We start from the raw sequence: 14,101 nt of genomic DNA, 5'->3' as shown, positions 1-14,101 counted from the left end.
GAACAAAGACGCTAAACTGAAAGAATTATTTCCTGTTTTTATACCAATCAGGTCTTTGCTTGCACATCATTACATGCATCATTACACTCACAGCCAGGTGGGGGATATAAGGACAAGTGAAGGAGACGTGTGCAGCCTGACAGCTGACTGTGAGCTCTGTGTTTAAGTCTGAGTGTGCACTGATCACTTGTCGCCCATTTCCTTCAGCGGGATTTTTAAGAAATCCTCCCAAACCGGTGCTGCTGACAACATCCCTGCCTCTCCGTGGATGTTCCAGCCCGCTGGGTTTCATTAGGAGGAGATGACCCACCCAAAACAAATACTACCCACAGTCAGCACCACCAGCACCGGGCAGCAAGGGAAATAAATTCTCTCTTCCTGTTGGGAGGGCCCTTCCGCACCAATCTGGCAGGACTGGAGTGAGAGAACAGAATTACAATCATACAGCAGATGAAATGATATTTACTTCCCTCCTGTCTCTTCTGTCTGGGTTTTCATGTTTCTTTTGTCCTATGCAGAGTTCATTCAGTGTTTTCCAACCACAAACCTCTGTCAGTTTCCCATGTTGAATCATTTCAAGTGCTTCCTCTCTGCTTCCACTCTAACTGTCCCTCCTCCATCCCTCTCTTCCTTTTCGTGAGAAACTCTGGGCAAAATGCCGACAGAAAAACACATCACCACTTTCACTCTTAGATTTTCACCGTTTGCCCATTTAAAAAAAAAAATTTTTTTTATTGCTATAACTGTGAAAATGATCATCTCTGCATCACAGCTCCATATGAAGAAGTAGTAGTCAGTGATTATATCTGTCTGTGACTGTTTTACCTGTAGGAAGATTCACTGCATTGACCTTTTCACTGCAACAGACACAACCAGGGGCTAGGCCTTGGCCAATATTGATAATATCCAATACTGCTATATTTCCCATCATATGCAATGTTTTTCATAATATCAAAAAAAAAAGTTGATTTTATTCCAACGACAGCCAAAGCCACAGACATATTTGTTTGTGTTTTTGTATTTAATATTCTCATGGACACAATGTCTCAGTAACATCTTCAAGTTTGGCACAGACACAGACAACTATTCATGAATGAGTTACTACCATTTATAACTGGTGAAAGGGAGCCTTACTGGAAAATGTAAAATGCATCATCATTTATTAATTAGTTACTATAAGGCTCCCTTCTACATAAATATAGTAACTCATTAATAAATGGTGATGGGTTGATGGATGATGGGACTCAGATGTTCTGTCCAGTTCAGTGACTGGTTTATATTTAGAGCTTCTCCCCTGTAGATCTCTCTGAGAACTTGTCTCCTAGGCCCCGTTCCAACAAGGCTGTTCAAAGAGGTTTTTCCTTTGATCAACACCTCAAACATCAGGTCTGATGAACTTATCTTTATCAACTGGTTATGTACCACAGGCTTTTAAAGCCACAGTAATTAAACCTCTAATTAAAAAGCCTACTCTTGATCCAGATGTTTTAGCCAATTACAGACCTTTATCCAACCTCCCCTTTATTTCCAAAATCCTTGAGAAGGTCGTTGCAAACCAGTTATGTGATTATTTGCACAGGAATGGTTTGTTTGAAGATTTTCAGTCAGGTTTTAGAGTTAGAATTTAGAGTTGTCTCTATACTTGTCCTGCTAGATCTTAGTGCTGCATTTGACACCATCGATCATAAGATTCTATTACAGAGACGAGAGCATATGGTTGACATCAAAGGAACCGCACTAAGCTGGTTTAAGTCATATCTGTCAGATAGACTCCAGTTTGTTCATGTTAATAATGACTCTTCTATCAACACTACAGTCAGCCATGGAGTTCCACAAGGTTCTGTGCGAGGACCAATACTCTTCACTCTACATATGCTTCCTCTAGGAAACATTATTAGGAGGCACCAGATAAATTTCCATTATTACGCAGATGACACCCAGCTGTACTTATCCATGAAGCCAGGTGAGACCAACCAGGTGTCAAACTCCAGGTGAGTCTTAAGGACATAAAAACCTGGATGAGCAGCAATTTTTTACTCTTACATTCAGACAAAACTGAAGTTATTGTACTTGGCTTGAAACATCTCAATAATATACTGACTCTGGATGACATCACCTTGGCCTCCAGTGCCATTTTTGACCAGGACTTGTCCTTTACATCATATATAAAGCAAGTCTCTAGGACAGCCTTCTTCCACCTGACCATTATTCTGAGAATCAGACCCATCCTGTCTCTAAAGGAAGCTGAAAAGCTAGTTCATGTTCCCTCTAGACTGAACTACTGTAACTTTTTATTGTCAGGATGTTCCAGTAACTCAGTAAAAAGCCTCCAGCTGATCCAAAATGCTGCAGCACGAGTACTGACAGGAACTAGGAAACGAGATCACATCTCTCCTGTGTTAGCTTCTCTGCATTGGCTCCCTGTAAAATCCAGGATAGAATTTAAAATCCTCCTCCTCACCTACAAAGCCATTAATGGTCAGGCACCATCATATCTTGGAGAGCTTATTGTTCCCTATTTTCCCAATAGGACACTTCGCTCTCTAAATGCAGGTCTACTTGTGGTTCCCAGAGTTTGTAAGAGTAGAATGGGGGGCAGAGCCTTCAGCTATCAGGCTCCTCTCCTGTGGAACCAGCTCCCAGTGTGGGTTCGGGAGGCAGACCCCCTCTCTACCTTTAAGATCAGGCTCCTGTTTAGTAAAGCTTATAGTTAGGGCTGGCTCAGGTATGTCCTGACCCATCCCTTAGTTATGCTGCTATAGAGCTAGACTGCTGGGGGATTCCCATGGTGCATTGGGCTCTCTCTCTCTCTCTCTCTCTCTCTCTCTCTCTCTCTCTCTCTCTCTCTCTCTCTCTGTGTGTTTCTGGAGCAGCAGGATCCAGATCAACCATTACTCATTACTATTATTACCCCTGTTATCTGTTATTATTATTGATAACACTATTACGTATAGTATATACAGCTGTTCCTGGTCTCTCTGTCTACCCCCCACTCCCCCACTCCTCTACTGTTGGGTTTTTCTCTGTAACAAAGTAAGGTCTTGACCTTACCCTGTAAAGTGCCTCGAGATAATGTATATTATGATTTGGCGCTATACAAATAAAATTGAATTGAATTTAATTGAATTTATAAATCCCTTATAAGTGTAGTCTTATTGTAAAGTGGTTCCGTGGTATCTTAGTCCATTATTTTCTGTGCTGTTGTTTGATGGTGACCTGGTGACTTCAGATAGACTAATGTCACTTTTTCCAAAAACCAAGTTTGGCTGTATTTTGACTAACATGTACTCACACTGCACATCCTTGCATATAAATCTGCTAAATCTTTTCCTTGTTTCTGGCAAAGTACCTGCTGCAGCTGACTGTGTGGGTCTCCAGTTAGGCTCAATAATAATATTTTCACACGTCCTGTGAACTTATCTGGACGTTACTCAGAGGAGCTGTATGTGAGAAAACAAGCGTCTGAATCAGCTGGACCTGAGGTTTATCAGGCTTCACTCTGTCAGGGATCAACAGGACAGAAATGCACAGGCTCATTTTTATCTGTTGTCTGAGCAGATGTTAAAAATACATCCTTAAAATAAGTTTCAACCCACGTACATCATCTTGTGATCTACAAACATGATTCATCAGCTTCTTATTTGTGATATGAACATGTGATCATGACATATGGTCACATGAGCCTGATCAAGCTCAAACTTTAAAGTCTGTATTTATATGTTTGTCTTAATTCAACTTTTCCAGTCTTCAGAGCTCAGCCCTTGTTTTCAGATATATACATAAGATAAACCTGCACTTCCTCCTCCCAGTAGCTGTCAGCTGATTATTTCACGCATCATCTTTAACTGTGTATTATTCACCACTCCTCCTCTATACTGAACTCATGAGTTTCAGCTACAGCTGTTTTTCTTTTAACTTCTGCTGCTTGTTCCTGTATTTCATCAACTGTTTGAGCAGTTTCATGTAATATTCAGTTTTATATTAGATTGATAATGATAACATTCACTAGAAAATTAATATACATTAAATGAATAATAATTAATAAATACACACAAAGATTATTATTGTGAATCAAGGTAATTAATCCCAATGATAGTAATAATAAAATGTGTACAGTACATGGTTGGGTGAAAAACATTTTCTTTATTTTTTTGTGTTGCTAAATGAACAAAGTAGAAATCTGGTTTATTCTCTGCTCTCTCTCTCTCTCTCTCTCTCTCTCTTTTTCTATTGGGGGCTGTTGTGTCTAGATGAGCTAGTTAACACTGATCGTCTTTTGTAATCTCATGTATCAGGTGGACTTGGTGGGTGTGGTGTCAGGTCTTATGGCCTGATGAATGTGGACACATGAACTCGGCTTTGACACGTGCAGCAGGTTGTGTGGACTGATCAGAGCTGATGAGGTCAGTGTGTTGGCAATACAACAAAACCCTTGTCCACATGAGAACAATACAAGACGTCAGTTTACTGTAATATGTCCACTGGAAATGTTAATATTGTAGCCGTGTAAAACAGAATAATGAAACTGAGTGTGACTGTTTCTGTTGTTAGTAACAGTCTCCTGCAAAGTGACATTTATTTTGCAGAAAAGCAAAAATGTGTTTTAGCCACTTAAAAAAATGATCAAGGAAAAAAGTCTATATCACTTTATCCTGAATTTCTTCATCTCGCTGTCAAGCAGCCCTTTCTCCTTTCTGACCACTGTATCACTACACACTGTGCACCGTATGGCTGGGTCGTCCACTGCCGCACATTGTGGATGAACGATGGATCATGTTTGGAGGTGATTTGTGTTTTCCTGAGGTCCTTCAGTTGTAGAGGCTGAGTTAGGTTATAACAGTCCAACCACATGACTTGTAAAGTGTTTCCTCTCATTTCTCAAGCTGGCAGGACAGGAGCTCACACACACACACACACACAGAGACATCTGCTCAAACACTCATCTGTCATGGTGGTAAGTGAGAATCAAGAGATGTTTTGATCTAAGAAAAAGTACAACTGGAGAGGGAGAGACAGAAATCCAGATCCCTTCAGCGAAGAACTGAGGGAAGAAAGATGAAGACCAGTTTAAGACAGGCGAAGAAGAAGAAAAGACACAGCAGAGAGGTCATTCAGAGACACACTGTACAGATGTGGAAGCTGGATGTGGCTGTTGCATGCTGCACAGACTGGTGGAGCTGCAGAGGAGCAGGGTCTGATCAGTCAGCAGAACATGATCTGTGCGAGGTGCCGCCCTGAGATTTCCCTGCTGCCGCTCTTAATCTATTTCCTAACCTCCGCAGTTCTGCCTCTGCAGCCAGAAAAAAGCCCCTGGGATGGTGGGGGGTGGGGGTGGGGTGGGGAGTGGGGGGCAGAGGGTTCTCACGCTGCCCTCAGTTTTGTAGAATTTAATTGTTATACCTCTTTTTATATAATGTAGCTCATACTTGTTGAATTGTAAATGTAATGATTGTGGTGATTATACCACAGAGATTGTAACAGATCATAAAAAATAATTAATAATAATAATAATAACAATAATAATAATAATAATCTTTATTTATAGAGCACTTTTCAAAAGCTGCGTCAGCCACAAGAACTTGGGCAGATACATTTCACTTCAGAGGGAGTTTCCAACATTTTCTTTTTTTGTTGTATTTTTTTCCCTTCATTATATATTTTTTTGTGTTGCTTGCTGTGTTCTCTTCCATATCTGACACACTGAGCTTCCTTTGGACCTTCCTTCTTTTGTGTTTCTTGAAAACACCAAGTTCCAACCACGCTCTAACAAATAAAACTTACATCAGAGGATGAAGCTGAAGTTACTCTATATTTCAATAAATCCACTGAAATGTCCAATTGTCATGGGAACTAACCCTGTCTGGGGAAGATAAAGAAAACTTGTGCTTAAAAAATAACATTAATGGACACAAAGTGATAGAGACAAACTCCAGTCTCCTGCGTAAAAACGCCCCCCACCCACCCCCACAGCTGTCCCTTACATGAACATAACTCAGAGATACTCGGCTGCAGGAAAAGAGTGAAATTATCAATTCCATCTGTTCATAATTTTTAACTTCCTGTCAAATGAGTAATAGATTTAACACTGTGGTTCTTAGCAAATGTTGCTCAAGCAGCATCTTTTGGACTATTTTCATCTGTGGATGAACACACTGAGTCAGAATTAAGTCAAAATAAACTGGTGTGTGTGTTCATGGCAATGAAAGAACATTTCACATGGTGCAACATCATGTTTCATTGATGTGTTTGAATAGGTTCTGGATGACAGCGGAGCTACACAGGAATAATCAGGGATGGAAAAAGAACACAGAGGTATGATGGCTCTATTTTTAAATATTAGTTTCCTTGGAAGAGTTTTCAGCTCACACAGGAAACACAAACCCTGAGGTTTTACTGGAAGTCAGCAAAAGACACAGTTCACTGTCTCTACCAAGCTCCATCTGCCAGCAGCACACACACACAAACACAAATACAGACTGTTCTAATACACAACACAATGCTCCACCATGATGTTCACAAGCGTTCAAACAGTTCACTCATAAGAAACAGATGAGAAACACGTCTTTGTTGATGCTGCTGCAGAGCACATGTGGAGCTCGGCCTCTCTGGAGCAGTTACGTGTCACAGCTTCAGTCTCTGCTGAGGCCCAAAGGTCTCACATCCTCTCTGGGTGAGTAACAGGCTGGTGCCCTGTGTGCCCCCCCTCTCATTCACACAGAAACTGCTCTGGCCAATCACAACCATTGACCTAAAATGGAGCAGATTTGATGCGATGACTGACAGAGGAGCAGTGTTGAAGCATTTACGTTAACAACCAAGATGGCTGACACTGATGTGAAGACGTCTGTTGAATCTGATGTTATTGAACAAACGCTACATCACATGTTTTGTCGCTCTGATTGGTTGGTCTGCGACCGTAGGTAACGTTCCTTGGAAGCTGAAATTGAACTCAGACCATCCTCTGTGCTGACTGGTCTGGTGATGCCAGACTAGATGAGTAACTGTCTGACTCACTGCTCAACACTCACCATCACATTATGCTGCACATGGACTCCAGATAAAACACAGGCTCTAATTATTCTGTGATATACAGCAATGACTGAAAAGTTTCCACTGCACCAATGTTAGCTGACTTTTATGCTGCAGACACATTTCTGATGCTAATTTAGATCTGAACAATACCCTGTTAATAATTTAAAAACACTGATACTGTTGATTTTTAACGGTATTAGTGTGGATGCTGAATGGTGAGGAGCTCAAATGCTGTAAACATAATGGTGTTATCATCCTGTGACAGTTATTCCTAAATCAAAAATGTAATAGATTTCAACTTCTTACTTTACAACTAGAATCACTTCCTCACGGTTGTATCCTTCCGTCACTCAGACTAGTTTTAGATCACATCCCTGTTCATCCAGACTCAGATCAAATATTAACCATTTGTATGAAATTTGGTCATAGGTGCTGTGTGTAATGGCTAACAGTTTTTTGTGAGGTCGCCATGACCTTTGACCTTTGACCTTGTGTACAAGTGAACATTTGTGCAAAATTTGAAGAAATTCCCTCAAGGTGTTTCCACTGTCCATCACTGCTGAAAAAAAAACCTTATAAAGTCAATGGAAATGCTGTTGCTCTATAAATCCACTCTGTTGGTATGCTCCTATTGGTTGTATTGTTGTTACCATGATGACAAAGGTTCTCTGATCTTAAGTAAGTACTTAGTTTAAAGGTCCATCCAGTCTAAAGGTAGATGTCCATGTGTAACAGTCAGCGTTGAAACATTTACGTTAACACTGACCTGTTGTTACCGGAGCTCCAGAGAGAAGCCTGAGAGAGGAGATGTAAAACTACACTGAGATGGTTTTTGGTTCTTAAAATCACAAATATATCTTCTGATGGAGATCAACACTTCAGATAAAACACAGAAGAAGAGAAAAACATGGAGCTTTAACCCAAACTACAATCTTTATCTAACAGAAGTATTTTGTGTCTGACTAAACTTTGACCAGAACCTCCCTCTGACTTGAACGGGAAAGTGCTCTCAGACACTTGGCCCCCACCACGTTGCATCACACTGTATAAAAACAATGAATGGTGGCTGGATGCCATTCAGCTGCTTCAGTAGTAGTGTTATTGAACTTGTTGAATCACTGCCGTAACTGGAGCTGTTGTTCAATTAGTAACACCTGTGTCTGTCTATGTGAAAGACACCTGATCATTATCATTAGCTCTTGTTTATGGTCCCATGGTTACTAATGACAGAGACATTATCAGATGCAGCCTACACAATTCACACATTCACACACTCTGCAGCTGAGTCTGACAACACAGGGACTTATCTGCACCATGGCGGTAAGTTTACTACACACAGCAGTGCTCACAGCTCCACACCCGCCTGTTTGATTCTCCATAGCTTCCGTCAGCTGTCAGGCCTCCTCTCCCCGTATGGAACCAGGCAGCTGGGACTGTAAGTGGAGCCTCGGCCAGGTTTGTCACACACTTTAAAGTCTGCAACAGTGTGTGCAGGCGCTTTCATGTGTGTGTAAACTATATTACATCCTCTGTTCTCCATGAATCAAGTCTGAAAGCAGACCATCATCAGTCTTGTGTTTTCCTCCCATCAGGACTCACAGTCTAGGGACTCGGAACAGCAGAGGTGAAAGGTCAAACCTCTAAAGGCAAAGTTGAGCCGTGACATCTGATGTCTGAGGTACACCACAGACACACACTGTCACAGCCTGCAGCCAGGGAGGAGGAGGAGGAGGTAGCACAGCGCACACAGGGGAGTGCACCAACACTATCTCAAGAACACATGATGTTAATCTCATGATCAGTGTCAGTATTGATTAACATTGTACTGATTATATCCTGAAGATCAGACACATTCCAACAGGATGAAAAATCCCGGAGTTTGCACCATGCAAGCGAAAATAATGACCACAATCATAACTCTGATCATTGTTAGAATAATAACTGTAAACATTTCACACATGGAGCACAGATAACAGATAACTCATTGTCATTATACTGTCAACATCACTGACTGCCAGGAAAAATATCTGCACATTTCAAAGACTGCACCAAGAGACCAACAACAACAATAATAATAATAATAATGATAATAATAGCTGTGGCAGTGGGTGTTGTTGAGGCTGGAGACACACTGGATAACATCTTGGTTTTCATTTTGCCGCCCGTGTTAACAGATCAGGAAGAACACGCTGCCTACGTGAGACGCATGTCGCAGCTGCATTGCATGAGCTAGAAGTTCAGTGTCTCACATATTTTTCACGCAGAGAAAATGTTATGGCCTGATGATGTCATTTTGACATCATACCAGTAATATGACACAAAACTGACTCCTTCCACTGTAGTCTCTCTGTCTAGACTGAATCTGAACATCATAAACATTAAGAAATATAAATATCTTTATTAACCATTGTAGCAGCTGCATGTGGAGACAGAGGAGTTTTAGAGACATTTTCTGTCAAAGATAAATCAGAAATGAAGTGAACATGAAGAGAAATCGAACATGTAGACAGACAGAGCTGCAGCAGCAGGGACGCAGCAGACATGCAGCCGGTGTGGACACGCGTGTTTTTCCACAGCAGATCAGCAACAGCAGCCGTGACACACACACCACACATCCAGCGTGTCTCTGATACTGACTGGATCTGGAAATAGTTCACTGACAACATGTTATATTTGTTTTCTCACAGTACATGGTCCTGTAACACAGCACTTTCACGTGTTTATGGTTAATTATGGAAGAACTTGGTGGAAGTTCAGGAGGCATCTTGGACTTTTTAAACCCCTTAAAATCTGAAATGTAAATGTTATGGTACTTTTTATCCAGACAAACCGCAGCTCTCCAGTTTACTCAGTTTACTTGGGCCAGTCTTAACCAGGTCCAATATAATGTACCATCCAGCAGCCAGTGCAGCGTCTGGTGTTAAAAGTGACCAATCAAATGAGCAGAGACATCAGCCGTTGTCCCCGCCTCCCAAGTGTCAAAAGTCAAATTCAGGAGCAGGAGAGCGGTGGGTGGTTGTCGAGCAGAGAGTCTCCCTCACATTGAAGTTTCCCGATTGTGTCTCTGTTCTGTGTTTGTGTGACGTATGTGCGTAACTTTAATCAGAAACAATTATTATACCTGTTATTATACCTAAGCTTTATAGTGTATTCCAATGTTCTAATGTACAGTTAACTGTAACTAGTTTGTAAAGGCTACAAAGATGAGTACACTGCCCAGTTTTACAGCTCTCTCCCTCTTTTAGCAACTTTCTTGCTAAGCTACATGCTATTCACATCCGCTAGTTACTTTAGCTTAGCAGTTACCGATGGTTTCCCCCTCTCCTGCTCTCTCTGCTCAGTGTGTTTTATGTATGTTAAGTGTGTGTATTTTGTACAATGGTACATGTAATAAATGTAGTTTCTTTGCTGTAATGGAGGTGGGGCTCAGTGAAGTGGAAACCCTGTAGTTAGTCAGCCAGCCCCCAGTAGCTGGTGTGAGCCGACCCAGCAGAGCTCCATTCCCCCTCTCTCTGTCTAATCTAACCTGGTACAGGTGTTCCTGTTAGCGTGGCATTTCTGCAGCCACCTGTCCACTCTCTCCTTCACTGAAACACTGAGTTTGGTTTGAGAGGAGACATGATATCGTTGGATGACATCAACACTGTGATCTTTGATTATCAACCATCTAGACCAACATTAATTTACTAAGTTACTCCTCCTGACAGCAACACTGAAGACAGCTGACTGAAAGTGAAGTTAATGTGAACTCCATATCCACCATTAGTTTGCCTGCTTATACAGGTTGGTGCCGCCTGCATGTTGGAGTGTGTCTCAGCTGTTTTGTTGCTGCTCATTGTCTCAGTGGATTGTAGATGAATAAATCTGTTTCTTCAGAGAACAGGTAACGTCAGGTAACATTACTGACAGACACGTGACTTGACGAAATGTTTGTCAGTGGTGCAACAGGTCAATCGGCTAAATCATCTTCTGACCATGAGATATCCTGAGTTAGTGTGTGCTCCCACAGCTCAGGTTGTTGAATTAAAACACGTCCACGTCCGTCGTTGACATCATCATTTAGTTTTTATTTGTGAACATACATTTATTTTATCATAGTCGTCAACAAATATTCTTCATCATAGTTTTTAACAAAATTAATACTAATCCTGTTTAAAGAAAAAACGTCAATGATATTGTTACTTTGAGGTTGGATTATTGTGTTATTCTCCTGTGTTAGCCTCTCTGTCTGGCCCCGTCGATAATCCAGAATCAAATTTAAAATCCTCCTCCTTCAGTTTGCAGTGTACATATTCATATTGTATATATTTATATTTTATATAATATCTTTTCACATCTTTATTGTAAATATTTTATTTTATTGTTAAATTCTTCTATTTGTATGTTAGTGATGCTGACCTGCAGTACTTGCTTGTTCTCACCATTGTTTATATTTTTCCTTCTCACTGTGTTTACTGTTTTATACCAGAACAAATTCCTCAGGGGGTGGGGGATCTGTGACTATAGACCACCTACTGGATCCTGCTGCTGCAGTTATTATTCTCCCTCCTCCCGCTCCCTCTCTCCCTCTACCCAGAGGTTTCGTCCTGTTCAGAGCCTGAGCAAACACTAACCAAGACACATTTGAAAACTTTAAAATGCTTTTACAGGCAGTCTATGGAGCTGCTGAACCATCCACAGCGTTTACTACTACAAGAAGATTCCACTATGCAGTTGACATCATTTCAATCTGACCTCTGCTTCAGCTTTTCTTTCCTTCTCTCCCCTTCCTTCCTCTTCCCTGAAGTGAGGGCAAACTGTTTTGACAAGCGTGCAGTTCCTCAGTAAATTTACCCCATTAAACTTAATGATAATATCCCTTCACTCTGCATCCAAGCTCTAAACTCTCGCCCCATATTTGTTATGAGTGATGTGGTGCTTGGCACTGAATCTTCTAATCCGTCTCTTTCCAAAAGGCCCTGCCCTCCCTGCAGCCTTTCCCAACAATGCCTCGCGCTGTTGCTGACGTCCGTCTTTCCTGCGTCCGTGCCAGGAAAACCCAGATAAGTGATGAAGTAGAAGAGGAAATGCAGGAAGAGCTGAAAAGAGATGATGTCGAGACGCTTTTCTCTTCGCTGACGGGGCAGCGCGTTGTTGTGAATGGTTTAAAAAAAAAACACAGATAAGGATAATTGTATTCACATTAGAGGTTTTCGTCTTACTGTCAAACATGATTCATTTGTGTCACTGTTTCTTCTTTGATGTTCATCTAATGTGTTTTACTGATGACACATTTGCAACCATGACCAGTAAATTGCTTTTTGTTTTATTAATGCGCAAAGTGTTAGAGTGTGTGTGTGTCTGTGTGGGTGTGTATGATCTTATGTGCAGTACATAGAGGCACATTCCATTCTTGCGTGGGCCGCGTGATTCCTGCAAGAACAAATGCTCGCCTTCTACACTGACACACACACACATAACCCTGTACACACACACACACACACACACACACACACACACACACACACACACACTCCACATGCTCCTCCACCCACTCTTATCAGCTGTTATTTGCTCCCATACTCAGATTAATCCTGGCCTCCTGCATATGTTGGAGAGACAGGAGCTGCCTGATACAGGCTGTTATTAATCATTTGGGACTAATATCTGTAGTGAACGGGAGTGACGACTGTGGGATGACAGCACTGACTCACAGGGCTGAGGAGAAATGAGGAAAATACAAACAAATAAAAGCTGGTGTGTAGAAGTTTGGGGTTAAAAATGATTGTCTGAGCGCCTCAGGCTCAAATCCAGATCTCAGTGCTGCACATCAGTCTTCCTTCCATCCAGACTTCCTTGTCATCCTGTAAAGTGTTTATGACGCACTCAGGGTGCTGATCTGTTACTGAAAGGTCAGGTTACAGGATTAGAGAGGTTGGTAGTTATGGGAGAAGTACAGGATTTGCAGTATCGTGTTTCAGGGATGAGGCTCTGTTATGACACTGACAGGTCTGAGGTGACAGGTCCCATACCAGGGCCTTGATACTCACACTGTGACACTATTTAAATGATCTGTGGCTGGTAAAGCTCCACACAGTCTAAAGGTAGATGTCCATGTGTTTGTGATCATAAAGCAGGTCCAGGTTCTATATTAATACAGTGAAAGTATCAAAGCCTCAGTCCACAGAGAAATGCACACAGCCTGTATTCAGAAACTGAGCCTTAAAACCAGCCGTCAGGACTTCTGGAACTTTGTGATGTCACAACAAAGCAGTCACTGCTCTCAGCCACGACCCAAGCCCCGCCCACCTGGACCCACCATCCAACCTTGCAGGATTTGGTTTCTCTGAGTGTTTACCTGAAATCTGCTATATTTATATTGGATCACTCAGAAAACAGTCAGCCAATCAGAAGAGAGGCTCAAACCTCTGTTCTGATTGGCTGACTGACCTGTTGTTACTAGAGCTTCAGAGAAGCCTGAGAGAGGAGGTGTAAAACTACACTGAGATGGTTTTTGGTTCTTAAAACCACAAATATATCTTCTGATGATTCAACACTTCAGATAAAACACTGGAGAAGTTTAAATATGGAGCTTTACATTAAAGGAAAACTACTGTCAGTTGCTGCCTGGGCATCAGGTCTGTGGGTTATTAAAACACTGTGCTCAGCAAAATAATAGCTGAGATCTTGGAATGTGGCTATGAGTTAAAAATAGGAAGGAGTGGGAGGAAACACAAGTTACACAATCAGACAGGTTGTAAACAAGTTAACAGACCAGCCAAACTCATTTAGAGGAGAAAACTAAGGCAGACATTAAAATTATTACCCAGACTGTCTGTTGTAAACAAGTCTACAGGCTGACTTCCTGGTTCCACTTCGATATCACTTGCTGTGCTGGTACACACTCATAGTTTCCTCTTGAATGAGGGATCGTTAGCAGCATTTTGAGGACTGTCTGACTACTGTGCTCCTTGTCCTGTCTGACCTATTTTTATCAATGTCACCATGTTCTGTGACTTGTGTCAGTTCGACATCGAAGGAAACACAATCATACACAAACAGCACTCTCATGTCTGACCTCTAAATACGA

At 41.6% G+C, this 14,101-nt stretch overlaps 1 long non-coding RNA gene across 1 annotated transcript; it reads left to right on the top strand.

Annotated features, from left to right (window-relative positions):
* The first annotated feature begins 8,230 nt into the window (after positions 1 to 8,230).
* On the top strand, positions 8,231 to 12,214 carry LOC139612983 (uncharacterized). Its single transcript, XR_011686666.1, has 3 exons — positions 8,231 to 8,352; positions 8,625 to 8,710; positions 11,988 to 12,214. It is a non-coding gene; the product is annotated as an uncharacterized lncRNA (long non-coding RNA).
* Positions 12,215 to 14,101: the final 1,887 nt, after the last annotated feature.

Source organism: Trachinotus anak, unplaced genomic scaffold (assembly GCF_046630095.1).
Source record: "Trachinotus anak isolate AG129_WGS33_773 ecotype Australia unplaced genomic scaffold, CSIRO_AGI_Tana_v1 ptg000032l, whole genome shotgun sequence".
In the NCBI taxonomy this organism is placed as follows: domain Eukaryota; kingdom Metazoa; phylum Chordata; class Actinopteri; order Carangiformes; family Carangidae; genus Trachinotus; species Trachinotus anak.
This window is presented reverse-complemented; position numbering and strand designations above follow the sequence as displayed.